This window comes from Macaca fascicularis, chromosome 16 (assembly GCF_037993035.2).
Source record: "Macaca fascicularis isolate 582-1 chromosome 16, T2T-MFA8v1.1".
NCBI classification, from domain to species: domain Eukaryota; kingdom Metazoa; phylum Chordata; class Mammalia; order Primates; family Cercopithecidae; genus Macaca; species Macaca fascicularis.
Genome location: NC_088390.1, coordinates 31,165,581 through 31,188,557, shown reverse-complemented (window position 1 = coordinate 31,188,557; position 22,977 = coordinate 31,165,581).

Sequence of the window (22,977 nt, the reverse complement as noted above, 5' to 3'; positions counted from 1 at the left end):
AACAGGTGTTTCGGATCCCTTTGAAGACAATAGGGCCAAAGGAAATATTCTCCGATAACAAAGAGAAAGAAGCTTCCTGAGAAACTTCTTTGTGTTCTGTGAAATCATCTCACAGAATTACAGCTTTCCCCACAAGAAGCCTTTCGCTAAGACAGTTCTTGTGGAATTTGTAAAGTGATATTTGGAAGCCCATACAGGGCTATGCTGAAAAAGGCAATATCCTCCGATGAAATCTGGAAAAAGGATTTCTTAGAAACTGCCTAGAGTTCTGTTAATTCATCGCACAGAGTTACATCTGTATTTCGTGGATCTCTTTGGTAGCCTTATTTCTGTGGAATCTGAGAACTAATATTGGGGATCCCATTGAAGACTGTAGGGCCAAAGGAAATATCCTCCGATAACAAAGAGTAAGAAGCTCTGTGAGAAACTTCTTTGTGTTCCGTGAAATCAACTCACAGAGTTACAGCTTTCCCCTTAAGAAGCCTTTCGCTAAGAAGGTTGTTGTTGATTTGGCAAAGTGATATATGGAAGCCCATAGAGGGCTATGGTGAAAAACGAAATATCCTCCGATGAAATCTGGAAAGAAGCTTTCTGAGAAACTGCTTAGTGTTCTGTTAATTCTTCTCCCAGAGTTACATCTGTATTTCGTGGATCTCTTTGCTAGCCTTATTTCTGTGGAATCTGACAACAGATATTTCGGATCGCTTTGAAGACTATAGGGCCAAAGGAAATATCCTCCGATAACAAAGAGAAAGACGCTTTCTGAGAAACTTCTTTGTGTTCTGTGAAATCATCTCACAGAGTTACAGCTTTCCCCTCAAGAAGCCTTTCGCTAAGACAGTTCTTGTGGTATTGGCAAAGTGATATTTGGAAGCCCATAGACGGCTATCATGAAAAAGGAAATATCCTGCGATGAAATCTGGAAAGAAGCTTTCTGAGAAACTGCTTAGGGTTCTGTTAAGTCATCTTTCAGAGTTACATCTGTATTTCGTGGATCACTTTTCTAGCCTTATTTCTGTGGAATCTGAGAACTAATATTTGGGATCCCTTTGAAGACTATAGGGCCAAAGGAAATATCCTCCGATAACAAAGAGAAAGAAGATTTTGACAAACTTCTTTGTGTTCTGTGAAATTATCTCACAGAGTTACAGCTTTCCCCTCAAGAAGCCTTTCGCTAAGACAGTTCTTGTTGAATTGGCAAAGTAATATTTGGAAGCCCTTAGAGGGCTATGGTGAAAATTGGAATATCCTCCGATGAAATCTGGAAAGAAGCTTTCTGAGAAACTGCTTGGTGTTCTGTTAATTCATCTCCCTGAGTTACATCTGTATTTCGTGGATCTTTTGCTAGCCTTATTTCTGTGGAATCTGAGAACAGGTATTTCGGGTCCCTTTGAAGACTATAGGGCCAAAGGAAATATCCTCCGATAACAAAGAGAAAGAAGCTTTCTGAGAAACTTCTTTGTGTTCTGTGAAATTATCTCACAGAGTTACAGCTTTCCCCTCAAGAAGCCTTTCGCTAAGACAGTTCTTGTGGAATTGGCAAAGTGATATTTGGAAGCCCATAGAGGGCTATGTTGAAAAAGGAAATATCCTCCGATGAAATCTGGAAAGAAGATTTCTGAGAAACTGCTTAGTGTTCTCTTCATTCATCTCACAGAATTACTTCTGTTTTTCATGGATCTCTTTGCTAGCCTTATTTCTGTGGAATCTGAGAACAGATATTTCAGATCCCTTTGAAGACTATAGGGCCAAAGGAAATATCCTCCGATAACAAAGAGAAAGAAGCTTTCTGAGAAACTTCTTTGTGTTCTGTGAAATCATCTCACAGAGTAACAGCTTTCCTCTTAAGAAGCCTTTCGCTAAGACTGTTCTTGTGGAATTGGCAAAGTGATATTTGGAAGCCCATAGAGGGCTATGGTGAAAAAGGAAATATCCTTCGATGAAATCTGGAAAGAAGCTTTCTGAGAAACTGCTTAGTGTTCTCTTAATTCACCTCCCAGAGTTACATCTGTATTTCATGAATCTCTTTGCTAGCTTTATTTCTGTGGAATCCGAAAACAGGTGTTTCGAATCCCTTTGAAGACAATAGGGCCAAAGGAAATATTCTCCGATAACAAAGAGAAAGAAGCTTCCTGAGAAACTTCTTTGTGTTCTGTGAAATCATCTCACAGAGTTACAGCTTTTCCCCCAAGAAGCCTTTCGCTAAGACAGTTCTTGTGGAATTTGTAAAGTGATATTTGGAAGCCCATACAGGGCTATGCTGAAAAAGGAAATATCCTCCGATGAAATCTGGAAAAAGGATTTCTTAGAAACTGCCTAGAGTTCTGTTAATTCATCGCACAGAGTTACATCTGTATTTCGTGGATCTCTTTAGTAGCCTTATTTCTGTGGAATCTGAGAACTAATATTGGGGATCCCATTGAAGACTGTAGGGCCAAAGGAAATATCCTCCGATAACAAAGAGTAAGAAGCTTTGTGAGAAACTTCTTTGTGTTCTGTGAAATCAACTCACAGAGTTACAGCTTTCCCCTTAAGAAGCCTTTCGCTAAGAAGGTTGTTGTTGATTTGGCAAAGTGATATATGGAAGCCCATAGAGGGCTATGGTGAAAAACGAAATATCCTCCGATGAAATCTGGAAAGAAGCTTTCTGAGAAACTGCTTAGTGTTCTGTTAATTCATCTCCCAGAGTTACATCTGTATTTCGTGGATCTCTTTGCTAGCCTTATTTCTGTGGAATCTGACAACAGATATTTCGGATCGCTTTGAAGACTATAGGGCCAAAGGAAATATCCTCCGATAACAAAGAGAAAGACGCTTTCTGAGAAACTTCTTTGTGTTCTGTGAAATCATCTCACAGAGTTACAGCTTTCCCCTCAAGAAGCCTTTCGCTAAGACAGTTCTTGTGGAATTGGCAAAGTGATATTTGGAAGCCCATAGACGGCTATCATGAAAAAGGAAATATCCTTCGATGAAATCTGGAAAGAAGCTTTCTGAGAAACTGCTTAGGGTTCTGTTAAGTCATCTTTCAGAGTTACATCTGTATTTCGTGGATCACTTTTCTAGCCTTATTTCTATGGAATCTGAGAACTAATATTTGGGATCCCTTTGAAGACTATAGGGCCAAAGGAAATATCCTCCGATAACAAAGAGAAAGAAGATTTTGACAAACTTCTTTGTGTTCTGTGAAATCATCTCACAGAGTTACAGCTTTCCCCTCAAGAAGCCTTTCGCTAAGACAGTTCTTGTTGAATTGGCAAAGTAATATTTGGAAGCCCTTAGAGGGCTATGGTGAAAAAGGAAATATCCTCCGATGAAATCTGGAAAGAAGCTTTCTGAGAAACTGCTTAGTGCTCTGTTAATTCATCTCACAGAGTTACGTCTGTATTTCGTGGATCTCTTTGCTAGCCTTATTTATGTGGAATCTGAGAACAGATATTTCGGATCCCTTTGAAGACTATAGGGCAAAAGGAAATATCCTCTGATAACAAAGAGGAAGAAGGTTTCTGAGAAACTTCTTTGGGTTGTGTGAAATCATCTGACAGAGTTCCAGCTTTCCCCTCAAGAAGCCTTTCGCTAAGACAGTTCTTGTGAAATTGGCAAAGTGATATTTGGAAGCCCATAGAGGGCTATGGTGAAAAAGGAAATATCCTCCAATGAAATCTGTAAAGAAGCTTTCTGAGAAACTGCTTAGTGTTCTCTTAATTCATCGCACAGAGATACATCTGTATTACGTGGATTTCTTTGCTAGCCTTATTTCTGTCGAATCTGAGAACAGATATTTCGGATCCGTTTGAAGACTATAGGGCCAAAGGTAATATCCTCCGATAACAAAGAGCAAGAAGCTTCCTGGAAACTTCTTTGGGTTGTGTGAAATCGTCTGACAGAGTTACAGCTTTCCCCTGAAGAAGCCTTTCACTAAGACAGTTCTTGTGGAATTGGCAAAGTGATATTTGGAAGCCCCTAGAGGGCTATGGTGAAAAAGGAAATATCCTCATATGAAATCTGGAAAGAAGCTTTCTGAGAAACTGCTTAGTGTTCGGTTAATTCATCTCCCAGAGTTACATCTGTATTTCGTGGATCGCTTTAATCGCCTGATTTCTGTGGAATCTGATAACAGATATTTCAGATCCCTTTGAAGACTATAGGGCCAAAGGAAATATCCTCCGATAACAAAGAGAAAGAAGCTTTCTGAGAAACTTCTTTGTGTTCTGTGAAATCATCTCACAGAGTTATAGCTTTCCCCTCAAGAAGCCTTTCGCTAAGACAGTTTTTGTGGAATTGGCAAAGTGATATTTGGAAGCCCTTAGAGGGCTATGGTGAAATACGAAATATCCTTCGATGAAATCTGGAAAGAAGCTTTCTGATAAACTGCTTAGTGTTCCCTTTATTCATCTCCCAGAGTTACATCTGTATTTCTTGAATCTCTTTGCTAGCCTTATTTCTGTGGAATCCGAAAACAGGTGTTTCGGATCCCTTTGAAGACAATAGGGCCAAAGGAAATATCCTCCGATAACAAAGAGAAAGAAGCTTCCTGAGAAACTTCTTTGTGTTCTGTGAAATCATCTCACAGAGTTACAGCTTTCGCCACAAGAAGCCTTTCGCTAACACAGTTCTTGTGGAATTGGCAAAGTGATATTTGGAAGAACCTGGAGGGCTATGCTGAAAAAGGAAATATCCTCCGATGAAATCTGGAAAGAAGCTTTCTGAGAAACTGCTTAGTGTTCTGTTAATTCATCGCACAGAGTTACATCTGAGTATTTCGTGGATCTCTTTGCTAGCCTTATTTCTGTGGAATCTGAGAACAGATATTTCGGATCCCTCTGAAGACTATAGGGCCAAAGGAAATATCCTCCGATAACAAAGAGAAAGAAGCTTTCTGAGAAACTTCTTTGTGTTCTGTGAAATCATCTCACAGAGTTACAGCTTTCCCCTCAGTAAGCCTTTTGTTAAGACAGTTCTTGTGGAAATGGCAACGTGATACTTGGATGACCATAGAGGGCAATGGTGAAAAATGAAATATCCTCCGATGAAATCTGGAAAGAAGCTTTCTGAGAAACTGCTCTGTGATGTGTGACTTTCACTCACATTGTTACATGTGTATTTCTTGGATCTCTTTGCTAGCCTTATTTCTGTGGAATCTGAGAACAGATATTTCGGAACCCTTTGAAGACGATAGGGCCAAATGAAATGACCTCCGATAACAAAGAGAAAGAAGCTTTCTGAGAAACTTCTTTGTGTTCTGCGAAATCATCTCACAGAGTTACAGCTTTCCCGTCAAGAAGCCTTTCGTTAAGACAGTTCTGGTGGAATTGCCAAGTGATATTTGGAAGCCGATAGAGGGCTATGGTGAAAAAGGAAATATTCTCAGATGGAATCTGGAAAGAAGCTTTCTGAGAAACTGCTTAGTGTTCTGTTAATTCATCTCACACAGTTACATCGGTATGTCTTGGATATCCTTCCTAGCCTTATTTCTGTGGAATCTGAGAACTGATATTTCGGATCCCTTTGAAGGCTATAGGGCCAAAGGAAATATCCTCCGATAACAAAGAGAAAGAACCTTTCTGAGAAACTTCTTTGTGTTCTGTGAAATCATCCTACAGAGTTTCAGCTTTCCCCTCAAGAAGCCTTTCGCTAAGACAGTTCTTGTGGAATTGGCAAAGTGATATTTGGAAGCCCGTAGAGGGCTATGGTGAAAAAGGAAATACGCTCCGATGAAATCTGGAAAGAAGCTTTCTGAGAAACTTCTTAGTGTTCGGTTAATTCATCTCACAGAGTTACATCTGTATTTGGTGGATCTCTTTGCTAGCCTTATTTCTGTGGAATCTGAGAACTAATATTTGGGATCCTATTGAAGACAGGATGGCCAAAGGAAATATCCTCCGATATCGAAGAGAAAGAATCTTTCTGAGAAACTTCTTTGTGTTCTGTGAAATCATCTCACAGAGTTACAGTTATACCCTCAAAAAGCCTTTCGCTAAGATAGTTCTTGTGGAATTTGCAAAGTGATATTTTTAAGCCCTTAGAGGGCTATGGTGAAAAAGGAAATATCCTCCGATGAAATCTGGAAAGAAGCTTTCTGAGAAACTGCTTAGTGTTCTGTTAATTCATCTCCCTGAATTACATCTGTATTTCGTGGATCTCTTTGCTATCCTTATTTCTCTGAAATCTGAGAACAGATATTTCGGATCCCTTTGAAGACTATAGGGCCAAAGGAAATATCTTCCGATAACAAAGAGAAAGAAGCTTTCTGAGAAACTTCTTTGTGTTCTGTGAAATCATCTCACAGAGTTACAGCTTTCCCCTCAAGAAGCCTTTCGCTAAGACAGTTCTTGTGGAATTGGCAAAGTGATATTTGGAAGCCCATAGAGGGCTATGTTGAAAAAGGAAATATCCTTCGATAAATCTGGAAAGAAGATTTCTGAGAAACTGCTTAGTGTTCTCTTAATTCATCTCCCAGAGTTACATCTGTATTTCATGAATCTCTTTGCTAGCCTTATTTCTGTGGAATCCGAAAACAGGTGTTTCGGATCCCTTTGAAGACAATAGGGCCAAATGAAATATCCTCCGATAACAAAGAGAAAGAAGCTTCCTGAGAAACCTCTTTGTGTTCTGTGAAATCATCTCACAGAGTTACAGCTTTCCCCTCAAGAATCCTTTCGCTTAGACAGTTCTTGTGGAATTGGCAAAGTGATATTTGGAAGCCCATAGAGGGCTATGCTGAAAAAGGAAATATACTCCGATGAAATATGGAATGAAGCTTTCTTAGAAACTGCTTAGTGTTCTCTTAATTCATCGCACAGAGTTACATCTGTATTTCGTGGATCTCTTTGCTAGCCTTATTTCTGTGGAATCTGAGAACAGATATTTCGGATCCCTTTGAAGACTATAGGGCCAAAGGAAATATTCTCCGATAACAAAGAGAAAGAAGCTTTCTGAGAATTTTCTTTGTGTTCTCTGAAATCATCTCACAGAGTTACAGCTTTGCCCTCAAGAAGCCTTTCGCTAAGACAGTTCTTGTGGAATTGGCAAAGTTATATTTGGAAGCACATAGAGGGCTATGGTGAAAAAGGAAATATCCTCCGATGAAAACTGGAAAGAAGCTTTCTGAGAAACTGCTTAGTGTTCTGTTAATTCATCTCCCAGAGTTACATCTGTATTTCGTGGATCTCTTTGCTAGCCTTATTTCTGTGGAATCTGAGAACTGATATTTCGGATCCCTTTGAAGACTATAGGGTCAAAGGAAATATCCTCCGATAACAAAGAGAAAGATGGTTTCTGAGAAACTTCTTTGGGTTCTGTGAAATCATCTCACAGAGTTACAGCTTTCCCCTCAAGAAGACTTTCGCTAAGGCAGTTATCGTGGAACTGGCAAAGTGATATTTGGAAGCCCTTAGAGGGCTATGGTGAAAAAGGAAATATCCTCATATGAAATATGGAATGAAGTTTTCTGAGAAACTTCTTGGTGTTCTCTTAATTCATCTCACAGTTTTACATCTGTATTTCGTGGATCTCTTTGCTAGCCTTATTTCTGTGGAATGTGAGAACAGATATTTCGGATCTTCTAGAAGACTACAGGGTCAAAGGAAATATCCTCCGATAACAAAGAGAAAGAAGCTTTCTGAGAATCTTCTTCGTGTTCTGTGAAATCATCTCACAGAGTTACAGCTTTCCCCTCAAGAAGCCTTTCGCTAAGACAGTTCTTGTGAAATTGGCAACGTGATATTTGGAAGCCCATAGAGGGCTAGGGTGAAAAAGGAAATATCCTCAGATGAAATCTGGAAACAAGTTTTCTGAGAAACTGCTTAGAGTTCTCTTATTTCATCTCATAGAGTTACTTCTGTATTTCGTGGATCTCTTTGCTAGCCTTATTTCTGTGGAATCTGAGAACAGATATTTCGGATCCCTTTGAAGACTATAGGGCCAAAGGAAATATCCACCGATAACAAAGAGGAAGAAGCTTTCTGAGAAACTTCTTTGTGTTCTGTGAAATCATCTCACAGAGTTACAGCTTTCCCCTAAAGAAGCCTTTCGCTAAGACAGTTCTTATGGAATTGGCAAAGTGATATTTGGAAGACCATAGAGGGCTACGGTAAAAAAGGAAATCTCCTCCGATGAAATCTGGAAAGAAGCTTTCTGAGAAACTGCTCAGTGTTCTGTTAATTCATCTGACAGAGTTACGTCTGTATTTCATGGATCTCCTTGCTAGACTTATTTCTGTGGAACCTGAGAACAGATATTTCGGATCTTCTTGAATACTACAGGGTCAAAGGAAATATCCTCCTATAACAAAGAGAAAGAAGCTTTCTAAGAATCTTATTTGTGTAATGTAAAATCAACTCACAGAGATACAGCATTCCCCTCAAGAAGACTTTCGCTAAGACAGTTCTTGTGGAATTGGCAAAGTGATATTTGGAAGCCCATAGAGGGCTACGGTAAAAAAGGAAATCTCCTCAGATGAAATCTGGAAAGAACATTTCTGAGAAACTCCTCTGTGATGTGTGACTTCCACTCACAGTGTTACATCTGTATTCGTGGATCTCTTTGCTAGCCTTATTTCTGTGGAATCTGAGAAGAGATATTTCGAATCCCTTTGAAGACTATAGGGCCAAAGGAAATATCCTCCGATAACAAAGAGAAAGAAGCTTTCTGATAAACTTCTTTGTGTTCTGTGAAATCATCTCACAGAGTTCCAGCTTTCCCCTCAAGAAGCCTTTCGCTTAGACAGTTCTTGTTGAATTGGCAAAGTGATATTTGGAAGCCCACAGAGGGCTATGGTGAAAAAGGAAATATCCTCCGATGAAATCTGGAAAGAAGCTTTCTGAGAAAACGGTTAGGCTTCTGTTAATTCATCTCCCAGAGTTACATCTGTATATCGTGGATCTCTTTGCAAGCCTTATTTCTGTGGAATCTGAGAACTAATATTTTGGATCCCTTTGAAGACTATAGGTCTAAGTAAATATCCTCCGATAACAAAGAGAAAGAAGCTTTCTGAGAAACTTCTTTGTTTTCTGTGAAATCATCTCACAGAGTTACAGATTTCCCCTCAGTAAGCCTTTCGCTAAGACAGTTCTTGTGGAAATGGCAAAGTGATATTTGGAAGGCCATAGGGGTCTATGGTGAAAAATGAAATATCCTCCGATGAAATCTGGAAAGAAGCTTGCTGAGAAACTGCTCTGTGATGTGTGACTTTCACTCACAGTGTTACATCTGTATTTCGTGGATCTCTTTGCTTGCCTTATTTCTGTGGAATCTGAGAACAGCTATTTCGGAACCCTTTGAAGACTATTGGGCCAAAGGAAATAACCTCCCATAAGAAAGACAAAGAAGCTTTCAGAGAAACTTCTTTGTGTTCTGTGAAATCATTTCACAGAGTTACAGCTTTCCCCTCAAGAAGCCTTTCGCTGAGACAGTTCTTGTGGAACTGGCAAAGTGATATTTGGAAGCCCATAGAGGGCTATGTTGAAAAAGGAAATATTCTCCGATGAAATCTGGAAAGAAGCTTTCTGAGAAACTGCTTAGTGTTCTGTTAATTCATCTCACAGAGTTACATCTGTATTTCGTGGATATCTTTGCTAACCTTATTTCTGTGGAATCTGAGAACTAATATTTGGGATCCTATTGAAGACTGTAGGGCCAAAGGAAATATCCTCCGATAACAAAGAGTAAGAAGCTTTCTGAGAAACTTCTATGTGTTCTGTGAAATCATCTCACAGAGTTACAGCTTTCCCCTTAAGAAGCCTTTCGCTAAGAAAGTTGTTGTTGATTTGGCAAAGTGATATATTTAAGCCCGTAGAGGGCTATGGTGAAAAAGGAAATATGCTCCGATGAAATCTGGAAAGAAGATTTCTGAGAAACTGCTTAGTGTTCTGTTAATTCATCTCACTGAGTTTCATCTGTATTTCGTGGATCTCTTTGCTAGCCATGTTTTTGTGGAATCTGAGAACAGATATTTCCTTTCCCTTTGAAGACTATAGGGCCATAGTTAATATCCTCCGATAACAAAGAGAAAGGAGCTTTCTGAGAAACTCCTTTATGTTCTGAGAAATCATCTCACAGAGTTACAGCTTTCCTCTCAAGAAGCTTTTCGCTAAGACAGTTCTTGTGGAATTGGCGAAGTGATATTTGGAAGCCCATAGAGGGCTCTGTTGAAAAAGGAAATATCCTCCGATGAAATCTGGAAAGAAGCTTTCTGAGAAACTGCTTAGGGTTCTGTTAAGTCATCTTCCAGAGTTACATCTGTATTTCGTGGATCTCTTTTCTAGCCTTATTTCTGTGGAATCTGAGAACTAATATTTGGGATCCCTTTGAAGACTATAGGGCCAAAGGAAATATCCTCCGATAACAAAGAGAAAGAAGATTTTGACAAACTTCTTTGTGTTCTGTGAAATCAACTCACAGAGTTACAGCTTTCCCCTCAGTAAGCCTTTCGCTAAGACAGTTCTTGTGGAATTGGCACAGTGATATTTGGAAGCCCATAGAGGGCTATGGTGAAAAAGGAAATATCCTCCAATGAAATCTGGAAAGAAGCTTTCTGAGAAACTGCTTAGTGTTCTGTTAATTCATCTCACAGAGTTACATCTGTATTTCGTGGATCTCTTTGCTAGCCTTATTTCTGCGGAATCTGAGAACAGATATTTCGGATCCCTTTGAAGACTATAGGGCAAAAGGAAATATCCTCCGATAACAAAGAGAAAGAAGTTTCTGAGAAACTTCTTTGGGTTGTGTGAAATCATCTGACAGAGTTACAGCTTTCCCCTCAAGAAGCCTTTCGCTAAGACAGTTCTTTTGGAATTGGCAAAGTGATATTTGGAAGCCCATAGAGGGCTATGGTGAAAAAGGAAATATCCTCCGATGAAATCTGGAAAGAAGCTTTCTGAGAAACTGCTTAGTGTTCTCTTAATTCATTGCACAGAGTTCCATCTGTATTTCGTGGATTTCTTTTTTACCCTTATTTCTGTGGAATCTGAGAACAGATATTTCGGATCCGTTTGAAGACTATAGGGCCAAAGGAAATATTCTCCGAAAACAAAGAGAAAGAAGGTTCCTAGAAACTTCTTTGGGTTGTGTGAAATCATCTGACAGAGTTACAGCTTTCCCTTCAAGAAGCCTTTCGCTAAGACAGTTCTTGTGGAATTGGCAACGTGATATTTGGAAGCCCATAGAGGGCTATGGTGAAACAGAAAATATCCTCCTATGAAATCTGGAAAGAAGCTTTCTGGGAAACTGCTTAGTGTTCGGTTAATTCATCTGCCAGAGTTACATCTGTATTTCGTGGATCTCCTTGCTAGCCTTATTTCTGTGGAATCTGAGAACTGATATATCGGATCCCTTTGAAGACTATAGGGCCAAAGGAAATATCCTCTGATAACAAAGAGAAAGAAGCTTTCTGAGAAACTTCTTTGTGTTCTGTGAAATCATCTCACAGAGTTACAGTTATACCCTCAAGAAGCCTTTCGCTAAGATAGTTCTTGTGGAATTTTCAAAGTGATATTTTTAGCCCTTAGAGGGCTATGGTGAAAATTGGAATATCCTCCGATGAAATCCGGAAAGAAGCTTTCTGAGAAACTGCTTGGTGTTCTGTTAATTCATCTCCCTGAGTTACATCTGTATTTCGTGGATCTCTTTGCTAGCCTTATTTCTGTGGAATCTGAGAACAGGTATTTCGGGTCCCTTTGAAGACTATAGGGCCAAAGGAAATATCCTCCGATAACAAAGAGAAAGAAGCTTTCTGAGAAACTTCTTTGTTTTCTGTGAAATCATATCACAGAGTTACAGCTTTCCCCTCAAGAAGCCTTTCGCTAAGACAGTTCTTGTGGAATTGGCAAAGTGATATTTGGAAGCCCATAGAGGGCTATGTTGAAAAAGGAAATATCCTCCGATGAAATCTGGAAAGAAGATTTCTGAGAAACTGCTTAGTGTTCTGTTCATTCATCTCACAGAATTACTTCTGTTTTTCATGGATCTGTTTGCTAGCCTTATTTCTGTGGAATCTGAGAACAGATATTTCAGAGCCCTTTGAAGACTATGGGGCCAAAGGGAATATCCTCCGATAACAAAGAGAAAGAAGCTTTCTGAGAAACTTCTTTGTGTTCTGTGAAATCATCTCACAGAGTAACAGCTTTCCCCTAAAGAAGCCTTTCGCTAAGACTGTTCTTGTGGAATTGGCAAAGTGATATTTGGAAGCCCATAGAGGGCTATGGTGAAAAAGGAAATATCCTTCGATGAAATCGGAAAGAAGCTTTCTGAGAAACTGCTTAGTGTTCTCTTAATTCACCTCCCAGAGTTACATCTGTATTTCATGAATCTCTTTGCTCGCTTTATTTCTGTGGAATCCGAAAACAGGTTTTTCGGATCCCTTTGAAGACAATAGGGCCAAAGGAAATATTCTCCGATAACAAAGAGAAAGAAGCTTCCTGAGAAACTTCTTTGTGTTCTGTGAAATCATCTCACAGAGTTACAGCTTTCCCCCCAAGAAGCCTTTCGCTAAGACAGTTCTTGTGGAATTTGTAAAGTGATATTTGGAAGCCCATACAGGGCTATGCTGAAAAAGGAAATATCCTCCGATGAAATCTGGAAAAAGGCTTTCTTAGAAACTGCTTAGAGTTCTGTTAATTCATCGCACAGAGTTACATCTGTATTTCGTGGATCTCTTTGCTAGCCTTATTTCTGTGGAGTCTGAGAACTAATATTGGGGATCCTATTGAAGACTGTAGGGCCAAAGGAAATATCCTCCGATAACAAAGAGTAAGAAGCTTTCTGAGAAACTTCTTTGTGTTCTGTGAAATCAACTCACAGAGTTATAGCTTTCCCCTTAAGAAGCCTTTCGCTAAGAAAGTTGTTGTTGATTTGGCAAACTGATATATGGAAGCCCATAGAGGGCTATGGTGAAAAAGGAAATATCCTCCGATGAAATCTGGAAAGAAGCTTTCTGAGAAACTGCTTAGTGTTCTGTTAATTCATCTCCCAGAGTTACATCTGTATTTCGTGGATCTCTTTGCTAGCCTTATTTCTGTGGAATCTGACAACAGATATTTCGGATCCCTTTGAAGACAAAGGGCCAAAGGAAATATCCTCCGATAACAAAGAGAAAGACGCTTTCTGAGAAACTTCTTTGTGTTCTGTGAAATCATCTCACAGAGTTACAGCTTTCCCCTCAAGAAGCCTTTCGCTAAGACAGTTCTTGTGGAATAGGCAAAGTGATATTTGGAAGCCCATAGACGGCTATCATGAAAAAGGAAATATCCTCCGATGAAATCTGGAAAGAAGCTTTCTGAGAAACTGCTTAGGGTTCTCTTAAGTCATCTTTCAGAGTTACATCTGTATTTCGTGGATCACTTTTCTAGCCTTATTTCTGTGGAATCTGAGAACTAATATTTGGGATCCCTTTGAAGACTATAGGGCCAAAGGAAATATCCTCCGATAACAAAGAGAAAGAACATTTTGAAAAACTTCTTTGTGTTCTGTGAAATCATTCTCACAGAGTTACAGCTTTCCCCTCAAGAAGCCTTTCGCTAAGACAGTTCTTGTGGAATTGCCAAGGTGATATTTGGAAGCCCATAGGTGGCTATGGTGAAAAAGGAAATATCCTCCGATGAAATCTGGAAAGAAGATTTCTGAGAAACTGCTTAGTGTTCTATTGATTCATCTCACAGAATTACATCTGTTTTTCGTGGATCGCTTTAATCGCCTGATTTCTGTGGAATCTGATAACAGATATTTCGGATCCCTTTGAAGACTATAGGGCCAAAGCAAATATCCTCCAATAACAAAGAGAAAGAAGCTTTCTGAGAAACTTCTTTGGGTTCTGTGAAATCACCTCACAGAGTTACAGCTTTCCCCTCAAGAAGTCTTTCGCTAAGACAGTTCTTGTGGAATTGGCAAAGTGATATTTGGAAGACCATAGAGGGCAATGTTGAAAAAGGAAATATCCTCCGATGAAATCTGGAAAGAAGCTTTCTGAGAAACTGCTTAGTGTTCTGTTAATTCATCTCACAGAGTTACGTCTGTATTTCGTGGATATCCTTGCTAGCCTTATTTCTGTGGAATCTGAGAACAGATATTTCGGATCTTCTTGAAGACTACAGGGTCAAAGGAAATATCCTCCGATAACAAAGAGAAAGAAGCTTTCTGAGAAACTTCTTTGTGTAATGTGAAATCAACTCACAGAGTTACAGCTTTAACCTCAAGAAGCCTTTCGCTAACACAGTTCTTGTGGAATTGGCAAAGTGATATTTGGAAGACCATAGAGGGCTACGGTAAAAAAGGAAATCTCCTCAGATGAAATCTGGAAAGAACATTTCTGAGAAACTGCTCTGTGATGTGTGACTTCCACTCACAGTGTTACATCTGTATTTCGTGGATCTCTTTGCTAGCCTTATTTCTGTGGAATCTGAGAACTGCTATTTCGGATCCCTTTGAAGACTGTAGAGCCAAAGGAAATATCCTCCGATAACAAAGTGAAAGAAGCATTCTGAGAAACTCCTTTGTGTTCTGAGAAATCATCTCACAGAGTTACAGCATTCCCCTCAAGAAGCTTTAGGCTAAGACAGTTCTTGTGGAATTGGCAAAGTGATATTTCGAAGCCCATAGAGGGCTATGGTGAAAAAGGAAATATCCTCCGTGAAATCTGGAAAGAAGCTTTCCGAGAAACTGCTTAGTGTTCTGTTAATTCACCTCACAGAGTTTCATCTGTATTTCGTGGATCTCTTTGCTAGCCTTATTTCTGTGGAATCTGAGAACAGATATTTCGGATTCCTTTGAAGACAATATTGCCAAAGTAAATGTCCTCTGATAAGAAAGAGAAAGAAGGTTTCTGAGAAACTTCTTTTGGTTCAGTGAAATTATCTCACAGAGTTACAGCTTTCCCCTCAAGAAGCCTTTCACTATGACAGTTCTTGTGGAATTGGAAAGTGATATTTGGAAGCCCATAGAGGGCTATGGTGAAAAAGGAAATATCCTCCGATGAAATCTGGAAAGAAGCTTTCTGAGAAACTGCTTAGTGTTCTGTTAATTCATCTCACAGAGTTACATCTGCATTTCGTGGATCTCTTTGCTAGCCTTATTTCTGTGGAATCTGAGAACAGATATTTCGGATCCCTTTGAAGACTATAGGGCCAAAGGAAATATCCTCCGATAACAAAGAGAAAGAAGCTTTGTGAGAAACTTCTTTGTGTTCTGTGAAATCATCTCACAGAGTTACAGCTTTCCCCTCAAGAAACCATTCGCTAAGACAGTTCTTTTGGAATTGGCAAAGGGATATTTGGAAGCCCATAGAGGGCTATGGTGAAAAAGGAAATATCCTCCGATGAAATTTGGAAAGAAGCTTTCTGAGAAACTGCTTAGTGTTCTGTTAATTCATCTCACAGAGTTACGTCTGTATTTTTTTGGATCTCCTTGCTAGCCTTATTTCTGTGGAATCTGAGAACAGATATTTTGGATCCCTTTAAGGACTACAGGGCCAAGGGAATTATCCTCCGATAAGAAAGAGAAAGAGGCTTTGTGAGAAACTTCTTTGTGTTCTGTGAAATCATCTAACAGAGTTACAGCTTTCCCCTCAAGAAACCATTCGCTAAGACAGTTCTTGTGGAATTGGCAAAGTGATATTTGGAAGCCCATAGAGGGCTATGGTGAAAAAGGAAATATCCTCCGATGAAATTTGGAAAGAAGCTTTCTGAGAAACTGCTTAGTGTTCTGTTAATTCATCTCACAGAGTTACGTCTGTATTTTTTTGGATCTCCTTGCTAGCCTTATTTCTGTGCAATCTGAGAACAGATATTTTGGATCCCTTTAAAGACTATAGGGCCAAAGGAAATATCCTCCGATAACAAAGAGAAAGAAGATTTTGAAAAACTTCTTTGTGTTCTGTGAAATCATTCCACAGACTTACAGCTATCCCCTCAAGAAGCCTTTCGCTATGACAGTTCTTGTGGAATTGGCAAAGTGATATTTGGAAGCCCATAGAGGGCTATGGTGAAAAAAGAAATATGCTCCGATGAAATCTGGAAAGAAGCTTTCTGAGAAACTGCTTAGTGTTCTGTTAATTCATCTCACAGAGTTACATCTGTATGTCGTGGATCTCTTTGCAGCCTTATTTCTGTAGAATCTGAGAACAGATATTTCGGATCCCTTTGAAGACTATAGGGCCAAAGGAAATATCCTCCGATAACAAAGAGAAAGAAGCTTTCTGAGAAACTTCTTGGTATTCTGTGAAATCATCTCACAGAGTTACAGCTTTCCCCTCAAGAAGCTTTTCGCTAAGACACTTTTGTGGAATTGGCAAAGTGATATTTGGAAGCCCATAAAGGGCTATGGTGAAAAAGCAAATATCCTCCGATGAAATCTGGAAAGATGCTTTCTGAGAAACTGCCCAGTGTTCCGATAATTCATGTCACAGAGTTACATCTGTATTTCGTGGATCTCTTTGCTTGCCATATTTCTGTGGAATCTGAGAACAGATATTTCGGATCCCTTTGAAGACTATAGTGCCAAAGGAAATATCCTCCGATAACAAAGAGAAAGAAGCTTTCTGAGAAACTTCTTGGTATTCTGTGAAATCATCTCACAGAGTTACAGCTTTCCCTTCAAGAAGCCTTTCGCTAAGACAGTTCTTGTGGAATTGGCAAAGTGATATTTGGAAGCCCATAGAGAGCTATGGAGAAAAAGGAAATATCCTCCGATGAAATCTGGAAAGAAGGTTTCTGAGAAACTGCTTAGTGTTCTGTTAATTCACCTCCCAGAGTTACATCTGTATTTCGTCGATCTCTTTGCTAGCTTTATTTCTGTGGAATCTGAGAACAGATATTTCGGATCCCTTTAAAGACTATAGGGCCAAGGAAATATCCTTCGATAACAAAGAGAAAGAAGCTTTGTGGGAAACTTCTTTGTGTTCTGTGAAATCATCTCACAGAGTTACAGCTTTCCCCTCAAGAAGCCTTTCGATAAGACAGTTCTTGTGGAATTGACAAAGTAATATTTGGAAGCCCATAGAGGGCTATGGTGAAAAAGGAAATATCCTCCGATGAAATCTGGAAAGAAGCTTTCTGAGAAACTGCCCAGTGTTCTGTTAATTCACCTCACCAAGTTACATCTGTATTTCGTGTATCTCTTTGCTAGCTTTATTTCTGTGGTATCTGAGAACAGATATTTCGGATCCCTTTGAAGATTATAGGGCCAACGGAAATATTCTCCGATAACAAAGAGAAAGAAGCTTTCTGAGAAACTTCTTTGTGTTCTGTGAAATCATCTCACAGAGTTACAGCTTTCCCCTCAAGAAGCCTTTCGCTAACACAGTTCTGGTGGAATTGGCAAAGTGATATTTGGAAGCCCATAGAGGGCTATGAAGAAAAAGGAAATATCCTCCGATGAAATCTGGAAAGAAGCTTTCTGAGAAACTGCTTAGTGTTTTGTTAATTCATCTCACAGAGTTACATCTGTGTTTCATGTATCTGTTTGCTAGCATTATTTCTGTGGAATCTGAGAACAAATATTTCGGATCCCTTTGAAGACTATAGGGCGAAAGGAAATATCCTCCGATAACAAAGAGAAAGAAGCTTTCTGAGAAACTCCTTGGTGTTCTGTGAAATCATCTCACAGAGTTACAGCTTTCCCCTCAAGAAGTCTTTCACTAAGACATTTCCTGTGGAAATGGCAAAGTGATATTTGGAACCCCTTAGAGGACTATGGTGAAAAAGGAAATATCTTCCGATTAAATCTGGAAGGAAGCTTTCTGAGAAACTGCTTAGGGTTCTGTTAATTCATCTCCCAGAGTTACATCTGTATTTCGTGGAACTCTTTGCTAGCCTTATTTCTGTGGAATCTGAGAACAGATATTTCAGATCGCTTTGAAGACTATAGGGCCAAGGAAATATCCTCTGATAACAAAGAGAAAGAAGCTTTCTGAGAAACTTCTTTGTGTTCTGTGAAATCATCTCACAGAGTTACAGCTTTCCCCTCAAGAAGACTTTCGCTAAGACAGTTCTTGTGGAATTGGCAAAGTGATATTTGGAAGCCCATAGAGGGCTATTGTGGAAAAGGAAATATCCTCCTATGAAATCTGAAAAGAAGCTTTCTGAGAAACTGCTTAGTGTTCTGTTAATTCACCTCACAGAGTTACATCTGTATTTCGTGGATCTCTTTGCTAGCCTTATTTCTGTGGAATCCGAAACCTGGTGTTTCGGATCCCTTTAAAGACAATAAGGCCAAAGGAAATATCCTAGGATAACAAAGAGAAAGAAGCTTCCTGAGAAACTTCTTTGTGTTCTGTAAAATCATCTCACAGAGTTACGGCTTTCCACTCAAGAAGCCTTTCGCTAAGACAGTTCTTCTGGAATTGGCAAAGTGATATTTGGAAGCCCCTAGAGGGCTATGCTGAAAAAGGAAATATCCTCCGATGAAATCTGGAAAAAGGCTTTCTCAGAAACTGCTTAGTGTTGTGTTAATTCATCGCACAGAGTTACATCTGTATTTCGTGGATCTCTTTGCTAGCCTTATTTCTGTGGAATCTGATAACAGATATTTCGGATCACTTTGAAGACTATATGGCCAAAGGAAATATCCTCCGATAACAAAGAGAAAGAAAGTTTCTGAGAAACTTCTTTGTGTTCTGTGAAATCATCTCACAGAGTTACAACTTTCCCCTCAAGAAGCCTTTCGCTAAGACAGTTCTTGTGGAATTGGCAGTGTGATATCTGGAAGCCCATAGAGGGCTCTGGTGACAAAGGAAATATCCTCCGATGAAATCTGGAAAGAAGCTTTCTGAGAAACTGCTTAGGGTTCTGCTAAGTCATCTTCCAGAGTTACATCTGTATTTCGTGGATCTCTTTGCTAGCCTTATTTCTGTGGAATCTGAGAACAGATATTTCGAATCCCTTTGAAGACTATAGGACCTAAGGAAATATCCGCTGATAACAAAGAGAAAGGAGCTTTCTGAGAAACTCCTTTGTGTTCTGAGAAATCATCTCACAGAGTTACAGCTTTCCCCTCAAGAAGCTTTTCGCTAAGACACTTGTTGTGGAATTGGCAAAGTGATATTTAAAAGCCCATAGTGGGCTATGTTGAAAAAGGAAATATCCTCCGTAGAAATCTGGAAAGAAGCTTTCTGAGAAACTGCTTAGTGTTCTGTTAATTCACCTCACAGAGTTACATCTGTATTTCGTGGATCTCTTTGCTAGCCTTATTTCTGTGGAATCTGAGAACAGATATTTCGGATTCCTTGAAGACTATATTGCCAAAGGAAATATCCACTGATAACAAAGAGAAAGAAGGTTTCTGAGAAACTTCTTTGGGTTCTGTGAAATCATCTCACAGAGTTACAGCTTTCCCCTCAAGAAGCCTTTCACTAAGACAGTTCTTGTGGAATTGGCAAAGTGATATTTGCAAGCCCATAGAGGGCTATGGTGAAAAAGGAAATATCCTCCGATGAAATCTGGAAAGAAGCTTTCTGAGAAACTGCTTAGTGTTCTGTTAATTCATCTCCCAGAGTTACATCTGTATTTCGTGGATCTCTTTGTTAGCGTTATTTCTGTGGAATCTAAGAACAGATATTTCGGATCCCTTTGAAGACTATAGGGACAAAGGTAATATCCTCCGATAACAAAGAGAAAGAAGCTTTCTGAGAAACTCCTTTGTGTTCTCTGAAATCATCTCACAGAGTTACAGCTTTCCCCTCAAGAAGCCTTTCGTTAAGACCGTTCTTGTGAAATTGGCAAAGTGATATTTGGAAGCCCACAGAGGGCTAGGGTTAAAAAGGAAATATCCTCCGATGAAATATGGAAAGAAGCTTTCTGAGAAACTACTTAGTGTTCTGTTAATTCATCTCCCAGAGTTACATCTGTATTTACTGGATCTCTTTGCTAGCTTTATTTCTGTGGAATCTGAGAACAGATATTTCGGATCCCTTTCAAGACTATAGGGCCAAAGGAAATATCCTCCGATAACAAAGAGAAAGAAGCTTTCTGAGAAACTTCTTTGGGTTCTGTGAAATCACCTCACAGAGTTACAGTTTTCCCCCCAAGAAGTCTTTTGCTAAGACAGTTCTTGTGGAATTGGCAAAGTGATATTTGGAAGACCATAGAGGGCTATGGTGAAAAAGGAAATATCCTCCGATGAAATCTGGAATGAATCTTTCTAAGAAACTTCTTAGTGTTCTGTTAATTCATCTCTCATAGTTACGTCTGTATTTCGTGGATCTCCTTGCTAACCTTATTTCTGTGTAATCTGACAACAGATATTTCGGATCGCATTGAAGACTGCAGTGCAAAAGGAAATATCCTCCGATAACAAAGAGAAAGAAGCTTTCTGAGAAACGTCTTTGTGTTCAGTGAAATCATCTCACAGAGTTACAGCTTTCCTCTCAAGAAGCCTTTCGCTAAGTCAGTTCTTGTGGAATTGGCAAAGTGATATTTGGAAGCCCATAGAGGGCTAGCTATGGTGAAAAAGGAAATATCCTCCGATGAAATCTGGAAAGAAGCTTTCTGAGAAACTGCTTAGTGTTCTGTTAATTCATCTCCCAGAGTTACATCTGTATTTCGTGGATCTCTTTGCTAGCCTTATTTCTGTGGACTCTGACAACAGATATTTCGGATCGCTTTGAAGACTACAGTGCCAAAGGAAATATCCTCCGATAACAAAGAGAAAGAAGCTTTCTGAGAAACTACTTCGTGTTCTGTGAAATCATCTCACAGAGTTACAGCTTTCCCCTCAAGAAGCCTTTCGCTAAGTCAGTTCTTGTGGAATTGGCAAAGTGATATTTGGAAGCCCATAGAGAGCTAGCTATGGTAAAAAAGGATATATCCTCCGATGAAATCTGGAAAGAAGCTTTCTGAGAAACTGCTTAGTGTTCTGTTAATTCATCTCCCAGCGTTACATTTGTATTTCGTGGATCTCTTTGCTAGCCTTATTTCTGTGGAATCTGAGAACAGATATTTCGGATCCCTTTAAAGACTATAGGGCCAAAGGAAATATCCTTCGATAACAAATAGAAAGAAGCTTTCTGAGAAACTTCTTTGTCTTTTGTAAAGTCATTTCACAGAGTTACAGCTTTCCCCTCAAGAAGCCTTTCGCTAAGACAGTTCTTGTGGAATTGGCAAAGTGATACTTGGAAGCCCATAGAGGGCTATGGTGAAAAAGGAAATATCCTCCTATGAAATCTGGAGGGAAGCTTTCTGAGAAACTACTTAGTGTTCTGGAAATTCATCTCACAGAATTACATCTGTATTTCGTGGATCTCTTTGCTAGCCTTATTTCCGTGGAATCTGAGAACATATATTTCGGATCCCTTAGAAGACTATAGGGACAAATTAAATATCCTCCGATAACAAAGAGAAAGAAGATTTCTGAGAAACTTCTTTGTTTTCTGTGAAATCATCTCACAGAGTTACAGCTTTCCCATCAAGAACCCTTTCGCTAAGACAGTTCTTGTGGAATTGGCAAAGTGATATTTGGAATCCCATAGAGGGCTATGGTGACAAAGGAAATATCCTCCGATGAAATCTGGAAAGAAGATTTCTGAGAAACTGCTTAGTGTACTGTTAATTCATCTCACAGAGTTACATCTGTATTTCGTGGATCTCTTTGCTAGTCTTATTTCTGTGTAATCTGAGAACAGATATTTCGGATCGCTTTGAAGACTATAGGGCCAAAGGAAATATCCTCCGATAACAAAAAGAAAGAAGCTTTGTGAGAAATTTCTTTGTGTTCTGTGAAATCATCTCACAGAATTACAGCTTTCCCCTCTAGAAGCCTTTCACTAAGACAGTTCTCGCGGAATTGGCAAAGTGATATTTGGAAGCCCTTAGAGGGCTATGGTGAAAAAGGAAATATCCTCCGATGAAATCTGGAAAGAAGCTTTCTGAGAAACTGCTTAGTGTTCTGTTAATTCATCTCCCAGAGTTACATCTGTATTTCGTGATCTCTCTGCTAGCCTTATTTCTGTGGAATCTGAGAACAGATATTTCGGATCCCTTTGAAGGCTGCAGGGGCAAAGGAAATATCCTCCGATAACAAAGAGAAAGAAGTTTTTTGAGAAACTTCTTTGTGTTCCATGAAATCATCTCACAGAGTTACAGCTTTCCCCTCAAGAAGCCTTTCGCTAAGACAGTTCTTGTGGAATTGGCAAAGTGATATTTGATAGCCCATAGAGGGCTACGGTGAAAAAGGAAATATCCTCCGATGAAATCTGGAAAGAAGCTTTCTAAGAAACAGCTTAGTGTTCTGTTAATTCATCTCACAGAATTATATCCGTATTTCGTGGATCTCTTTGCTAGCCTTATTTCTGTGGAATCTGAGAACAGATATTTCGGATCCCTTTGAAGACTATAGGGCCAAAGGAAATATCCTCCGATAACAAAGAGAAAGAAGCTTTCTGAGAAACTTCTTTGTGTTCTGTGAAATCATCTCACAGAGTTACAGCTTTCCCCTCAAGAAGCCTTTCACTAAGACAGTTCTTGTGGAAATGGCAAAGTGATATTTGGAAACCCATAGGGGGCTAAGGTGAAAAAGGAAATATCCTCCGATGAAATCTGGAAAGAAGCTTTCTGAGAAACTGCTTAGTGTTCTGTTAATTCATCTCACAGAATTACATCTGTATTTCGTGGATCTCTTTGCTAGCCTTATTTCTGTGTAATCTGACAACAGATATTTCGGATCGCTTTGAAGACTATAGGGCCAAAGGAAATATCCTCCGATAAAAAAGAGAAAGAAGCTTTCTTAGAAACTTCTTTGTGTTCTGTGAAATCATCTCACAGAGTTACAGCTTTCCCCTCAAGAAGCCTTTCACTAAGACAGTTCGTGTGGAATTCGCAAAGTGATATTTGGAAGCCCATAGAGGGCTATGGTGAAAAAGGAAATATCCTCCGATGAAATCCGGAACGAAGCTTTCAGAGACTGCCCAGTGTTCTGTTAATTCATCTAACAGAGTTACGTCTGTGTTTCTTGGATCTCTTTGCTTGTCTTATTCCTGTGGAATCTGAGAACAGATAT